Source organism: Trichosurus vulpecula, chromosome 5 (assembly GCF_011100635.1).
Source record: "Trichosurus vulpecula isolate mTriVul1 chromosome 5, mTriVul1.pri, whole genome shotgun sequence".
In the NCBI taxonomy this organism is placed as follows: domain Eukaryota; kingdom Metazoa; phylum Chordata; class Mammalia; order Diprotodontia; family Phalangeridae; genus Trichosurus; species Trichosurus vulpecula.
The window spans coordinates 147,557,772-147,572,993 of record NC_050577.1 but is presented as its reverse complement, the minus strand read 5'-3'; the positions used below and the strand labels follow the sequence as shown (position 1 = coordinate 147,572,993).

Genomic DNA, 15,222 nt, shown 5'->3' with positions numbered 1-15,222 from the left:
GTGCTTTAAGGCTTCTATGGATTGTAAAGATTTATAGGAGCTACAGAGGATCTACAGACACTGTTCTGGGGATGGTCAAAAATCACAAAGGAAGATAAAGTACCAACAGATGTAATTATAGATCCACTAAGATGTGTAAGTATTAAGGTTTACAAAACACTTTTCTTACAACATATCTATAAGGTAGGTACTACAAATATTATTATTTTCAGTTTGCACATGAGAAAATTGAGGCTCAAAGACTTTTAAGTGAGTGGTACTATGGTGTAGTAGTAGACCAAGCACTGGACTTGCAGTCAGAGATAATTTTGTTGTTCACTACCTGGGTGACTACCTGGGCATCTAGGTGGTGCAGTGCTTGGGCCCTTGAGTCAGGAGGACCTGAGTTCAAATCCAGCCTTAGACACTTACTAACTAGGTGACCCTGAACAAGTGATTTAACCTGTTTGCCTCAGTTTCCTCATCTGTAAAATGAGCTGGAGAAGGAAATGACCAACTACTCCAGTGTCTTTGCCAAGAAGACCTCAAATGGAGTCATGAAGAGTCAGACATGATGGAATGACAAGTGCCCTCCCCTGCCCCTGTCAAAAAAGCCCCCAAACCAAAAACCAAACAAAACTTTGGGTAATGATGAGAAAATTCCACTAAAGCTCTCTGGCCTCAGTTTCCTGTCTGTAAGGTAAGAGGATTGACCTAGATGATTTCTAAGGTCCCTTCTAAGCTCTAGATCTTAGGTTCAATATAGGGCTTTGTATTACAACAACATAGATTTGGAGTTGAAAAGGACTTTAGAGTTCACATAGTCCAACCCCTCCCCACCTCCCTTTGATAGATATGGAAGCTGAGACTTACCTAAGGCTTCAAACTTAACGATTCAAACTCAGATCCTCTAACTTTGATTACTGCATCCCCTCCATGCTTGCTGCTTGTGGTCACAGTTGCAGCAGGAATTCAAACCCTGGTCCCCAGATTATATTCTGCCTTGCCTTGTTATCACATATAGAGCAAGGCCTGTGAGAGATAGGTCTCATGTAATTCAATCCAATTCAAACCATTTTTGAGAGTTAAGGTCCTATATTTGCACGCCATTGTGGCTGGGAGGCAGAGCCATTGGATAACAACATGAGTAAAACTCAGTGCCTACCTTTGGGGAATTTACAAATGGACCATCAGGCATTCTTTCTACATTAATGATGATGGGGCAGGAGGTGAAACAGAATTGACCCAGGTTAAATGCCCTTATCCCAAGGTCAATAGACTGGCATTAGGAAAGACCTAGGCTTAAGTCTTATCTCTGATATTAACTAGTTCATGTGACCATGAACAAAGTCACTTAGACTGTCCATACCTCAGATTTCTTATCTGTTAAAGGCTAGTAACACTTACAGTCTCTAACTCACAGGATTCTTTTAAGGCTGACATTCAACAGTAATGATAGTTAAAAGTTAGCTAGGTTGGGAGGCTTGCAAAGTGCATTACATTTATTATCTCATTTGATCCTTACAACCTCGGGAGGTAGAAACTAGAGGAGAGGATCTCAAGCTTTTCTTGTGTCACAGACCCCTTTGGTAGTCTGGTGGAGCCTATAAACTCATTCTCAGGTAGTGGTTTTAAAAGAATGAAATAAAATACATAGGGTCATGAAGGGAACGAATTATGTTAAAGTGCAGTTACCAAAATATATATTAAAAAAGTTCACATATCCAAGACTAAAGATATTATTATCCTCTTTTACAGATGAGGATATTGAGGGTAAGAAAGGTTAAGTGGCTTACCCATGGTCATATAGTTAGTGAGGGTCTGAGGCAGGATTTGAACCAATGACCAGAGAGCGCTATCCCTTAAGATGACTAGCTGCTTAATGTAAAATGCTTTGTAAATCTTAAGTCACTATTTCTGTTCACCTAGAGGCAGTTAGCATAGTATATAGAATCGGAGACCTTGGATAACTCTCTGAAAGGGGTTCTTAATATTTTCATGTATCGCAGAGTTCTCTAGTGAAGCCAATGATCTCTTTCTCAGTATGTTTTTAAATGTCTAAAATAAAATATATAGCATTACAACTAATTATATCGAAATAAAGATTTGATTTTTCACATCCAGGGATCCATTAGAGTTCTATAGACCCCAAGATAAGAACCTTTATTCTAAGACTATAAATTGCAGGGCCTGCCTGCTGTTTGTATTGATAAAGGGAGTCTCCATACTGGGAGTTCCCAATTTCCCATGACGCTCCAATTCTCCCTCCCTGCTCCCACCTCTACCAATTGTTGCTTAAAGGAGGCTTTCCTCCTTTCTGTCTCCTATCTCAGCCTTTTATTCCTTTGCATTTTAGAATCCTTGTGTGTGCAGGTCAGATTCTCCAAAGTGTACAACAGGATGATTTACAGTCTTTTACCAAACATAAAGCCACAAAACAGCACAAGCTCTTCCTTCATAGTCTCCTGTTGGAAGCTCAACACTCTTCCCCCATTTATTGGCTTTCTTGTTCCTTAAAGGTGAAATTGCTGCAGCTTGGTGGTGAAAAGGATGGAGCACAATGCTTAGAATCAGGAAGAGTTATCTTTATGAGTTCAAATCTGACCTCAGACATTTACTACCTGTGTGACCCTAGGCAAGTCACTTAACCTTGTCTGCCCCAGTTTCCTCTTCTGTAAAATGAGCTGGAGAAGGAAAGGGCTAACCACTCTAGTATCTTTGCCCCAAATAGGGTTACAGAGAGTTGGACATGACTGAACAATAACAACAGAAGGTGAAATCAGGTTAAATGAGAACATAAATGGCAACTAAGAAGGAGGGAAGTGTCACAAAGATTAGTACCCACATGTAGACCTGGGAAAATGAGTATGGCTTTTGTCTTGGTGATTCAGAGAAATGGGTCAAGTTTGGGGGAATGAGCCTGTTACTGTCTTGAGTTCTGCCCAGAAAGGTTGCTGCCTTACCCTTTCAGGCTGCTTCCCTGAATCACTACAATTGCTGTGTGAGTCTCTGAGTGTCCTTTTCTGTCCAGAGGACCCAAGGTCAAAGCTGGAAGGAGATCTTTTCCCTTGTCTCACAGTCTTCTGAAGACTTTCACATAGCCCATATGCCAGTCACTGGTAGCTGTTTGCTCTGGCCAAAGTGAGGGAGAAAAATTAATTCATGAATATCCTTGGTTCTGGTTGTAGCCACAGCACCAAGCAAGTGAGCAAACAAACAACCAACCACTGTTGTTGTTTTCTGTCATGTCTGACTTTCCATGACCTCATTTGGGGTTTTCTTGGCAAAAATACTGAAGTGGTTTGCCATTTCCTTCTCCAGCTCATTTTACACCTGAGGAAATTGAAGCAAACAGTGTTAAGTAACTTGCCCAGGGTCACACGGCCAGTAAATGCATGACAATGGATTTGAACTCATAGTGTCCTGACTGCAGCACTGGCATTCTATCCACTGCGCCACCTACCTGCTAGATTTGAAGAGAGAGAACATAGATGGGGCCCTGGCTTTGCCACTTATTAGCTTTTTGACCTTGGTTAAGTCACTTAAGCCCTATGGTCCTCTGTTTCCAAATCAATAAAATGGAGGCATTGGACCAGATGTCCTCTAAAAGCCCTTCCAATGCTAAAATTATGATCCTAAGACAAGAGAAAAAGCCTCAAGGAGGTGAATGTGCTTGGGGAGTAGTTGGGGGAAGAAGAGAGGAAGAGAAAAGATGAGCAGGAGATGTTCAGATGAAGTTCTGAAGCCTTCCTTCTCTCTAAGTATCTGGTACAGAATGAAAAAAGCTATCTGTGGGTACAGGAAAGTCCATTTAATATTAACAGGCCAATTCCCTTGAGCAGTGGATGGAGACCAGATGCTGAATGTTATATGAATCCAAATCAAGCATGAACAGGCTAACTCCTGTGCCGCTGCCCTGCCCCCCCCCCCCAATTCCTGACTGACCTACTTAAATCATTAATTTCCAAAGCAAAAAAAAAATACTGTAGATCAGAAATCACAGAATCTTAGTAAGAGGTGATAAAGATCTTAGAGATCATCTAGTTTGAATGCTCCCTTTTATTTAAATTTATTTATTTAACATATTTGGTTTTCAGCATTGATTTTCACAACAGTTTGAATTACAAATTTTCTCCCCATTTCTACCCTCCCCCCCACTCCAAGATGGCATATATTCTGGTTGCCCTGTTCCCCAGTCAGCCCTCCCCTCTATCACCCCCCTCCCCTCTCATCCCCTTTTCCCTTCCTTTCTTGTAGGGCAAGATAAATTTCTACGCCCCATTGCCTGTGTATCTTATTTTTTAGTTGCATGCAAAAACTTTTTTTTTGTTTTTTGAACATCTGTTTTTAAAACTTTGAGTTCCAAATTCTCTCCCCTCTTCCCTTCCCACCCACCCTCCCTAAGAAGTCGAGCACTTCAACCTAGGCCACGCATGTATCATTATGTATAACCCTTCCACAATACTCATGTTGTGAAAGGCTAACTACATTTTGCTCCTTCCCAACCCATCCCACTTTATTGAATTTTCTCCCTTGACCCTGTCCCCTTTCCAAAGTGTTTGTTTTGATTACCTCCACCCCCATCTGCCCTCCCCTCCATCATCCCCCCCCCTTTTATTTTTTTTTATTTTTATTTCTTTTTTATCTTCCTCCCTCTTCTTTCCTGTGGGGTAAGATACCCAACTGAGTATGTATGGTATTCCCTCCTCAGGCCAAATCTGATGAGAGCAAGGTTCACTCATTCCCCCCTCACGTGCCCTCTCCCCTCCTCCCACAGAACTGCTTCCTCTTGCCACCTTTATGGGAGATAATCCACCCCATTCTATCTCTCCCTATCTCCTTCTCTCAGTATGTTGCTCTCTCATCCCTTAATTTCATTTTATTTCTTTTAGATATCTTCCTTTCATCTTCAACTCACCCTGTGTCTGCTCTCTCTCTTTTACATATATATATATATAAAAACACATATATATATACATACATACACATGCATACATATACACATAGATACATACATACATACACATTTACTTATATATATACATAAACATATATATATATATATATATATGCATATTCCCTTCAACTACCCTAATACTGAAGTCTCATGAATCATACACATCATCTTTCCATGTAGGAATGTCAACAAAACAGTTCAACTTTAGTAAGTCCCTTGCAATTTCCGTTTCTTGATTACCTTTTCATGCTTCTCTTGATTCTTGTGTTTGAAAGTCAAATTTTCTATTCAGTTCTGGTCTTTTCACTGAGAAAGCTTGAAAGTCCTCTATTTTATTGAAAATCCATATTTTGCCTTGGAACATGATACTCAGTTTTGCTGGGTAGGTGATTCTCGGTTTTAATCCTAGCTCCATTGACCTCCAGAATATCGCATTCCAAGCCCTTCGATCTCTTAATGTAGAAGCTGCCAGATCTTGGGTTATTCTGATTGGGTTTCCACAATACTCAAATTGTTTCTTTCTGGCTGCTTGCAGTATTTTCTCCTTGATCTGGGAGCTCTGGAATTTGGCGACAATATTCCTAGGAGATTTCTTTTTGGGATCTATTTGAGGAGGTGATAGATGGATTCTTTCAATTTCTATTTTGCCCTGTGGCTCTAGAATATCAAGGCAGTTCTCCTTGATAATTTCTTGAAAGATGGTATCTAGGCTCTTTTTTTGACCATGGCTTTCAGGTAGTCCAATAATTTTTAAATTATCTCTCCTGGATCTATTTTCCAGGTCAGTGGTTTTTCCAAGGAGATATTTCACATTGTCTTCCATTTTTTCATTCCTTTGGTTCTGTTTTATAATATCCTGATTTCTCATAAAGTCATTAGCTTCCACTTGCTCCAACTAATTTTTAAAGTAGTATTTTCTTCAGTGGTCTTTTGGACCTCCTTTTCCATTTGGTTAATTCTGCCTTTCAAGGCATTCTTCTCTTCATTGGCTTTTTGGAGCTCTTTTGCCATTTGAGTTAGTCTGTTTTTTAAGGTGTTGTTTTCTTCAGCATATTTTTCAGTATTTTTTTGGGTCTCCTTTAGCAAGTCATTGACTTGTTTTTCATGGTTTTCTCGCATCTTTCTCATTTCTCTTCCCAATTTTTCCTCTACTTCTCTAACTTGCTTTTCCAACTCCTTTTTGAGCTCTTCCATGGCCTGGGACCAGTTCATGTTTTTCTTGGAGGTTTCTGTTGTAGGCTCTTTGACTTTATTAATTTCTTCTGTCTGTATGTTTTGGTCTTCTTTGTCAAGCAAAGAAAGAATGCAAAGTCTGAGAGTGAATCTGGGTGCGTTTTTGCTGCCTGGCCATATTCCCAGCCAACTAACTTGACCCTTGAGTTTTTCAGTGGGGTATGACTGCTTGTAGATTACAGAGTTCTATGTTCCACGTTTGGGGGGGAGGTGCCAGCTCTGCCACACCGGCACTGCTCCTTCCCCAAGAACCCCCAACCCGAACTGGGCTTAGATCTTTGGCAGGCTGTGCACCCCTGCTCTGATCCGCCACTTAATTCCTCCCACCAGGTGGGCCTGGAGCCGGAAGTAACAACAGCTGTAGCTGCCCCACCTCCGCTGCCCCCAGGGCTGGAAGCCGAACCACGAACTCCTTCCACTCCCGCAGCTTTTCCCACTAACCTTCTCCGCAGTCTTTGGTGTTTGTGGGTTGAGAAGTCTCATAACTGCCGCAGCTCACTGAATCAGGGCGCTAGGGCCCCCTCCGCCCGACTTCTGGTCTGGATGGTCCACGCCGCTCAGGCTGGGCTCTGCTCCACTCCGTTCCCAGCTCCCAGCTCCCAGCTCTGAGCTCCGTGTGGGATAGACCTCACCCAGAGACCATCCAGGCTGTCCTGGGCTGGAGCCCTGCTTCCCTCTGCTGTTTTGTGGGTTCTGCCATTCTAGAATTGGTTCAGAGCCATTTTTTTATAAGTTTTTGGAGGGTCTCGGTATGGAGCTCACACTATTCCCTGCTTACCAGCCGCCATCTTGGCTCCGCCCCCCGAATGCTCCCTTTAAAGATGAAGAAAGGGTGGCTTTGTCCATGATTGTCTTTAAGGTCACACAACTAGTTAGTTGCAGAGGTAGGTCTAAAATTCTGGTCTCCCAGCTCCCAGACAGATGGTTTTTCCAGAGGCCAGTTTCAACTCATGCATGCACATATATATATATTATCATAAAAATAAGAGCCCTGTGTAAAATCCTTCCCTAACACACACATGCACATGGCCAGAAACAGCCTGTTTGTTTCATTTCTAATTGTTCTGCTTGAAAATTAGTGTTCAGTTCTTTTTTCTCTGAAGTCATCTCCTCTCTAGCTTTTCTCAGCACACTGGATTTGACCTGTTTTCTTGGTTCTCATTTGCCACTTTTCTGTTTGATCTTTCTCTGTTTGTTTTATTTTTTGTCATCTACTTTTCCCTTCTCCTACTCTCATGCCTCATTACAGTGCAATGGAAGTAACCCTGGGGTATCGAAGCCTATGCCGATGGAAGACAAGTGTGGTATAGATAGGAAAGACACAAATTTAGAACTAGAGGATTCAGGTTCAAATTTTGGTTCAAGTTGATCAACCTGTGTAACTTTGAGCAAGTCACTTAATATTTTGGAGACTGTTTCCTTATCTGTAAAAAGAGCCGTACTAAATCACTTATAAGGCCCCTTTCACCTCTAAACCTGTGATCCTATGAAGTTATGGAAGCCAGTGGGTAATTATCTTCTGAGGACAACCTCTTAGTTTAGAGAGGTTCATCACCAGAAGGTTGGCAAACAGGTAATGATTTTTCAGCTCTAATTTAGACCTATTCTGCTACAGATGAGTTGTCATTTACTATTACATGAAGTATTCACACCGTTGAAATTAACAGGTACTGGAAAAATGAAAGCCTCATCTTTTTTTCCCCCTGTTCTTCTTTCCCTTTGGAAAAAGTTCTCCTTTGGGTTTTACACCTCCTTATGACTTTTTTGGCCAATTCTCTTGCCACCACAAACCAAAATGCCCTCTTGTGTCTTCCAGCCTTATCTGGAAGGCATTGCGTAAAGGTATGCTGAATGGAATGGAATGATGCTGTATTTGTAACTTGTTAGGCTATGGGTGGGGATTTTCAAAGGCAATTCTAGTTCTCTGCCCTCGTGGAATTTACATGCTAAGACAGATGCATTACTCCAGAACAAATCAACTGCAATTAACCAAGCAAACTAGCCACCACAAATGCAATGGTGTTTAATAAGTTGCAAAATACAGCCAAGTTTTTGTTATTGTTGTGGTTATAAGGTTTTGTTATTTAGGCATTTCTTCCCTCTGTAAAGGTGGACAAGAAGAGAAAGCTAAGAGTGTAGAAAGAACAGGAAAGGAGGGACTCAACGTTGAGGGAGAAACCAAGTCCTTCCTTCCTCTTCTTTCCTAGTTGTTAGTGTTGCTGGGGCATTTTTTTTTCATATAATCATGAAATCCTAGAGATGAAAGGGACTTTCTTTAGTGGTCACCTACCAACCCCTACCAAAAAATGGTTATTCAGCCTCAGCTTGAACACCTTCAATGACCGAGAACTCAAGACCTTGAGAGGACCCATTTTATTTTTTGCATGGCACTAGTTGTTAGGAAATTCATCTTTATACTGAGCAGAAATCTACCAGCCTAAAATCTCCTAGTTCTACCTGTGGTGTTAAGTAGAATAAATAAAAATGAGGGGGTTGGACTAGGTAGCCTCAAAGTTCCTTTCCAGCTCTAAATCAAGTATTTGAAGATATCGTCCATCTCCAATCTACCCAAAGCAAAACATCCCTAATTCTTTCAATGGAACCAAACTTCCCCTATAGTAGTCAAAGCCTTCAGCTAATGAGCTCCCAAGCTATACACATGTGTGGTCTCCTTTAGGGTTGCCCCCAAGTTTTCTTGGCTCAGGCCATCCTAGGGAAGGCTGTCCAGATGTGCTAAAAAAAAAGAAATAAAAAAAAAAGGTAAAAACTAATTATCCTAGACAAGCTGCCCTGGCTCATCCCATCCTAGGGTACTGTAAACAAACAAAAAATCCCACTATCCCAGATGAGCCCCCAGGATTTGTTGGCTGACTTAAAAGGAATATGGCACTGAAGGTTGGTGGGAGTCAACCTAAGCCCTCACCAATAGGTGAAAGAAATGATTATTAAAAATCAGTTAATAGCCCAACCCCCCGCCCCCGCCCGGGGGCCCGGGGGCCCGGGGCCCCGGGGCCACGCGTGCGCACTGAGGAAAGGCGGAGCCGAATCCAGCAACCCCGCCCCCTTCTGCCGGCTTCTTCCGCCCCCGTCACTTCCGGCTTGGTAGGTTATTCGAACGGTCTGCGCTCCGCGCTCCCCGCACCTGAGCGCGGTTTTCTGTCCGTGCGAGCGGTTGGAGATGTCAGTGAGAGGGCCTGGGCCGGGCAGCGGCGGGGCGAGGCGCTCTGACCCTGCGTCCCCGCTCCCTCCTGCTCCCGCACTGTGCAGGTCCCAGCGGAAATTGGCCTCAGTGCCTGAAACACCTCCCCAGCCTTCCACCCCCGCCCCCAGGATGACCATCACCCTGAGGGAGATCTTGCCCGGACTGCAGAGGCCACCAGCCCCGGAGCCCAGGGGTCCACGGCAGTGAAGACGGTGCCCCGGAGTCCGCAGACCACCACCTCCCAGGGCCGAAAGTCTGCAGCCAAGAAGGACATGTCCCCATTTCCAGAGGTTAAGCTTCTGGAGAAGGAAAACGCTCCCCCTCTACAGGAAAGCGCCCCCCTCAATAAAGGCAGCTCTCTCGCAGGCCCAGCTCTGGAAGTGATCACCACAGTGCTAGGCCCTCTGACCCCTAAAGCCGTCACCAGGCCAGAACTCATGGACGCCAGAGATCTGGAGACGTCCAGGAAAGTTCGGCGTTCTTACAGCCGCCTCGATGACCCAGGTGTGGGCTCTGGCTCCACCTCGACGCCTAACTACCACCGCCGTTCCTTCTTTGGCTTCGAAAGGATGCTCTTGGGAGAGGAGCTGGAGAACGTCTCCCCTGTGGTGAAGGAGTCGAAAAGCCAAGCAGTCGCCCCCACCACTGAGCCCTGAGGGCCGGACTTCACCCTCCCTGGCATCACCATGACCAAGGAGAAGCGCCGGAAGAGGAAGGCGCCCGAGATCTTGAAATCAGAGCTGGATGAGTGGGCTGCTGGCATGAATGCCCAGTTTGAGGCTGCTGAGAAGTTTGATCTCCTGGTGGAGTGAGATGGGTGAACAGGGGGTTTCTGCACTGGACTGCTCCCTCTTGTATATAGTGTGTGTTCTTTCTTCACCCCTTTCTAGGAGTCTCAGCCCCTAGCGTTGGCTGCCCCCATCCCCGGTGCAGATGTGCCCTGTCTCCTGGGGGTGCTGGCACTTGACACTGAGGCCGCTTTGAGTCCCTCCACCTTGAGGACTTTGATCATCAGCGGGTGACCTGGCTAGGGGCATCGCTGACCATGGCCTTGTTACCTCACACTTTTCTTGGCATCCCATCCAGTAGCTGCCATGCAGATGGTGCTTGGACTCATCCCATTGTGTCCTAGGTGCCTTGTTTCTCCTTTCCCGGGGCTTAACCAGGAAGAATAAAGGTAGCACTTGGAAACCATGGAAGTGTTAAGGAAGCAGGCTGTGTGGAAAGAGAGCTGGGGATGGGGGGAGCAGGGCCCTGTGTTCTCCAGCTGGCACCTCCTGCAGCGTCTCCCTCTTCTCAACCTTCCTCTCTAGTTTGTCTCCACCAGGTTTCCTGGGGGTGGGGAAGGCCTTGCCATTGCTTCTGGCAGGTAGGAACAGGTCCCACAGCTGAGCCTTTCTCCCTCCCAGCTTGCATCTATCTTGGCATTTATTCTGAGAGTCTGGGAGATTGGCTTCAGCCTGAGCCTCCTCCCCCAGGGTACCCAGGCTGCTCAGGCTACTGAGGTCTGCAGTCACACCCTTTGTGGGGGTATGGCTTTGTGCCCCTCCACAGGCCCAGGCCCTGCTGGTTCTTTCTGGAGAGGCAGTTGGTAAAGTGATGGGACAGTGTATTGGGTCAAGGTGGATCACTCCTCTTAGATGACTCCCAGAGGACAGTTTGAAGAGGAGGAACGCTGGCTTGGTACTGGATAGTCAGCTCTTTCCAGGCTACAACTGTATGCTCCAGAAGCACAAGGGAGACTGCTCAGCTTCCTGGCCTGTGGTCTGCCAGGTGCCCAAGGGAGGGTCGGGGGCTGGAGTTCTCCAACCACCCCCAGGCTGCACTGCCCGATGACCGTACGGTAGGCTCAGCTGAGGGGTGAAACTCAAGTAGAAACAGATACAAATGAACGTTGTTGATGTTATATTTTGTTTGTTAACTTTCTCAATTACATTTTAATATTTACACACACACACACAGTTTTGTGACCCAAAGTATGACCTCTCTGGCCAAAATTCAGCTTCAGATCAAGAGCAGGCAGCTCCAAGGTTGGGTTAGGGGACAAGGCTGGATGGCAGTGATGCCTGCCAGGGACAAGGATGGCTGGAGCACCAAGGCCCCCTTTCTAGCCAGCCCATAGGCTCAGCTCATCGCATTTTCTTCTGTCTCTCTGGCTGTGTGAGGCTTGGTCTTTATGAAAACTGTGTCTGGGCTACAAACCCCAGCTGAGCTGCAGCTGCTGCCACCTTCCAGACCTTCTCCAGCAAGGCCAACGCACCTACCTGTTTATGTGGGGGCCAATAAGAAGGCTGTCCCAAGTGTGCTGGGGAGTTGCATCACTGGCTGGTAGATGGAACTGTCTTGAGCACGGAGGTGCAGACCATGAGTGCCCAGGCTAGAGGCAGCAATCAAGCATCTTTTAGAGACTGCCATCCCTAAGAAGGGCTCTCCCTCTTCCCCAGCAGGGGCCTGCTGTTTTAACTGTTGGGAGAAGGTGGAGGTTTTGTTTTAAAAGCTGATTAAACCACTTACTTCTAAAAAAAAAATCAATTAATAACCAGAGTTCCCCCTTTTTCTAAAGTGCTCATTTCAAAAGCTCAGTATCTGAAAGTTGAACTAATTTTCTCCTTAATCATGGTCAGAATCCACCCAACCTTACAATAAATGTAGTCTAAGGTGAATTCCTGCCCATTGTATTCCACTCAAGCAAGTTTGGGTGTAGGTAGATCTTTTGTCTGGATTGTGGAAGGGGTGGGTATAGAGATAGTTTCTTTTTCCAAAAGTGACACATGTCACTCTCCTAGCCCCTCATTGGTGTGAGCCTACTTCTCTTTGCAAAGTCTACCTTCCATTAATTGTTAACCAATTAGAGTTGACTGCCATCTGCTGGAACACTCACTTGTCTAAGGGCATATAAGCCTCAAGAATAGGCTACAATTCCTGAGCCAATTTTTGTTAACAATGAGCCTTTTTTGTTAACCATTTGCTAGCCCTGGTTGATAAAACTGATTATAATTTACCCCAAAACTCTGTCTCTTGGAGTTGTTTTTTATTCACCACACAAGTAAAAATAAAATTATCTTGGGTGAGCTATCCTAATTCACTACATGGTATGGCTAATAGTCTAGGTCCAAGAAGAATCAAGAAAACACAATTAGCTTCCAAATTGTATTGGACTCTCCCAAAAGGTTAAAAACAATCCAGCCATACTGAATGCAACTCCGTGATATAACCAATGGTCTAGGACTCTGACGTTTGAATCTTGTATGGACTTTGTTGGTCCCATTTCAAACATCTCCTGAAAAGGTTATATTTATATCCCTAGTGCCTAGCACAGAATTCCTTGCACTTGGATGTACTTACTATTGTACTGAATCGAATTATAGAATATAAGTTTTTGTCTCAAGTTCTGAGCCTTGGATGAATTTAGTGTTTGTGTCTGGGGAACTACCTGTGGAGTTGTTTATTGTCCCCTGAGTGCTGTGTGTTTGTTAGTTGATGTTAACTGACTGACCCCAGGAAATCCTGTATGGTTTGAATCATTACATTAGCTCTGGGTCCACCCTAAGGTTTCAGATATACTCTAGAGTACTCTTAAGATCTGGTGGATTCATTGAGAAAACCCCTTCTTATATCCTTCACTTTTAAATCTCTCATCCCATCACTCCTGTTTCAACAAACCAGATTATCTGGAATGGACCTAAACCTCTAGGTTGACTCATGTACTTCTGAGCCCTACCCTCACTCTTCCTCTCCTCCAGGGACATTTATATGGCTGCCTAGAACAGCAGTTGAAACCGGCAACAGAGAATCAACCAAGAAGTGGCCACTAGAAAAATGAGTTTTGTTTGTTTTAAATTCTGCATCTTCTATCTTCCTCACTGCTGCCTTAACACAACCACGCTATGTGCTGCCCTCTGACTCTGGCCTACCACCACTAGCAAAGATTAGAAAGAGGAACTTGTGTGTGTATTTGGCACCAGAATTGAGGCCTTCGCTCCATCCCACTTTCCTGGTTGCTAACCTGACTGTCTATAAGAAATCAATATGGACGATGTTTGCCCACAAAGGCAAAGCATTTAGTGCTGACCCTGACCACAGTGACAGTATAGGATGAGGGAGTCTAAGGCTACTTTGCCTGGGTTGCTATGTCTTTCTGTTCTTCCACAGAATATCAGAATTAGAAGGGGTCTCAGGAGCCATCATTTTTTTTTCTTTTAATTTTTTTTCCCATTTAACAAAAATCTATTTCTCTGTCTCTCTCACTTCCCTTCCATCCCCTGCCACTAGGGATAAAGAGAAAAATCAAACTTTATAATAAATAAGGCCATTTAATTGCTTCTTGATTCTTTCTACTCTCTACATTTTCAGCGTAACACTCTCTCCTGGTTTCTCTCTTTCCTCTTTCACCTCTCCTTCTCTGTCTCCTCCTCCAGATCACACTCTTTAGCTATAGGTGCCCCCCATGGTTCTGTCCTGGGTTCTCTTCTCTTCTCTTCTCCCTGTATACTACTTTACTTGGTTATCTCATTGTTTGTTGTTGTTGTTGTTTGTCTTTTACTCTCAAAGAAGATCAATGACATCAGAAAGGTGATGTCTTGACTTGCGAGTGAATTGGATTTAAGTGAGGCAGGGTTGTGCAAAGGTACCAACTTCGCTCTCTCCTCCAGAGCCATCTGGGTCCAGTGGCAAGACAGATCAGGACAACTGGAGATGGCCCCAGATACAGTAGGAGACATTGGCCTTTTTAAGCTAAGGTCTTTTCCAGGTCTCAGTTTGACTGAGGCAATACCCATTCAGTGATTAAGGTTAGGTTAAAAAATGAGGCAAAAAAAAAATGGACTCTTTTACCTACTTACAAAAAAACCAATTTGAGAGGGGAGAAAATCCTCAAATTTTCTGGCCAGAACAGAAACAATTGCTATTTACCCTCACTCTGAGCCAACAGAACCCAACAATGACTAACAGAGGCTTGGGTTGGGGTCTATTATTGTCCAATCAGTGAGAGCTAGAGTGATTTGGGTTTAAGTCATAGTCAAGTAGCTTCATTTGAATCCCAAGGGCTTTATCAATGCCTGGTTTCTAGAGCTCTATTTCAAGAAATTCATTTCCTCGTAAAGTCTTTCCAAGTCTCGGTTTGTCTATAGTCTCTATGCTGGTGATTTTCAAATCTACCTTTCCTGTCCCAATCTCACAGACATCTCAAACTCGATATCTAGTAAACATCTTAAATTCAATATGTCTAAAATAGAACTCATCTTTCCCCTCCCCTTTCCCTTACTGTCCCTGCTGCTATAGAGGGCAACACTACCCTCTCAGTCCCTCAGGCTCACAACCTGTGAGTCATCCTGGATTCCTTACCACTTCTCACTGCACCCCCCCCACCCCCACAATATCTAATATACTCTTCTCTCCTCTGACACTGCCATAAAACTCTACCACAAGCCCTCAACACATCACACCTTGATTACTGAGAGAATGAGACATATACATACATACACACACACACACACACACACACACACACACATTTGTCCCTACATGGCAAATCTGGGAATTTATTTTGCTTGACTATGCCTACGCACTACAACGGCTATGTTTTTCTTAATGAGCAGATAGAAGGGACAGAAAATATATTTTTGCTAATTGAAACATTTTTAATGGAAAAAGGAAGCTTAAAGGGGACACAAATAGTAATGAAAATTTTTGTTCCTATTTTATTAAATTTAATGCATATATTTTAAGAAATAAGCTAGGGTACAAGAGAAGTTTGTGATTTCCATTTATTCTTCCACAGAATAAAATTAGATACCCTCACAATCATCTAAAAATCATATACTATGATTAAACACCTCTTTAAAAGTTCAAA

The 15,222-nt window shown here is 44.0% G+C and overlaps 1 pseudogene; it reads left to right on the top strand.

Moving 5' to 3' along the window:
• The first annotated feature begins 9,052 nt into the window (after nt 1-9,052).
• LOC118851088 lies at nt 9,053-10,183 on the top strand (annotated as a pseudogene).
• The last annotated feature ends 5,039 nt before the right edge of the window (nt 10,184-15,222 follow it).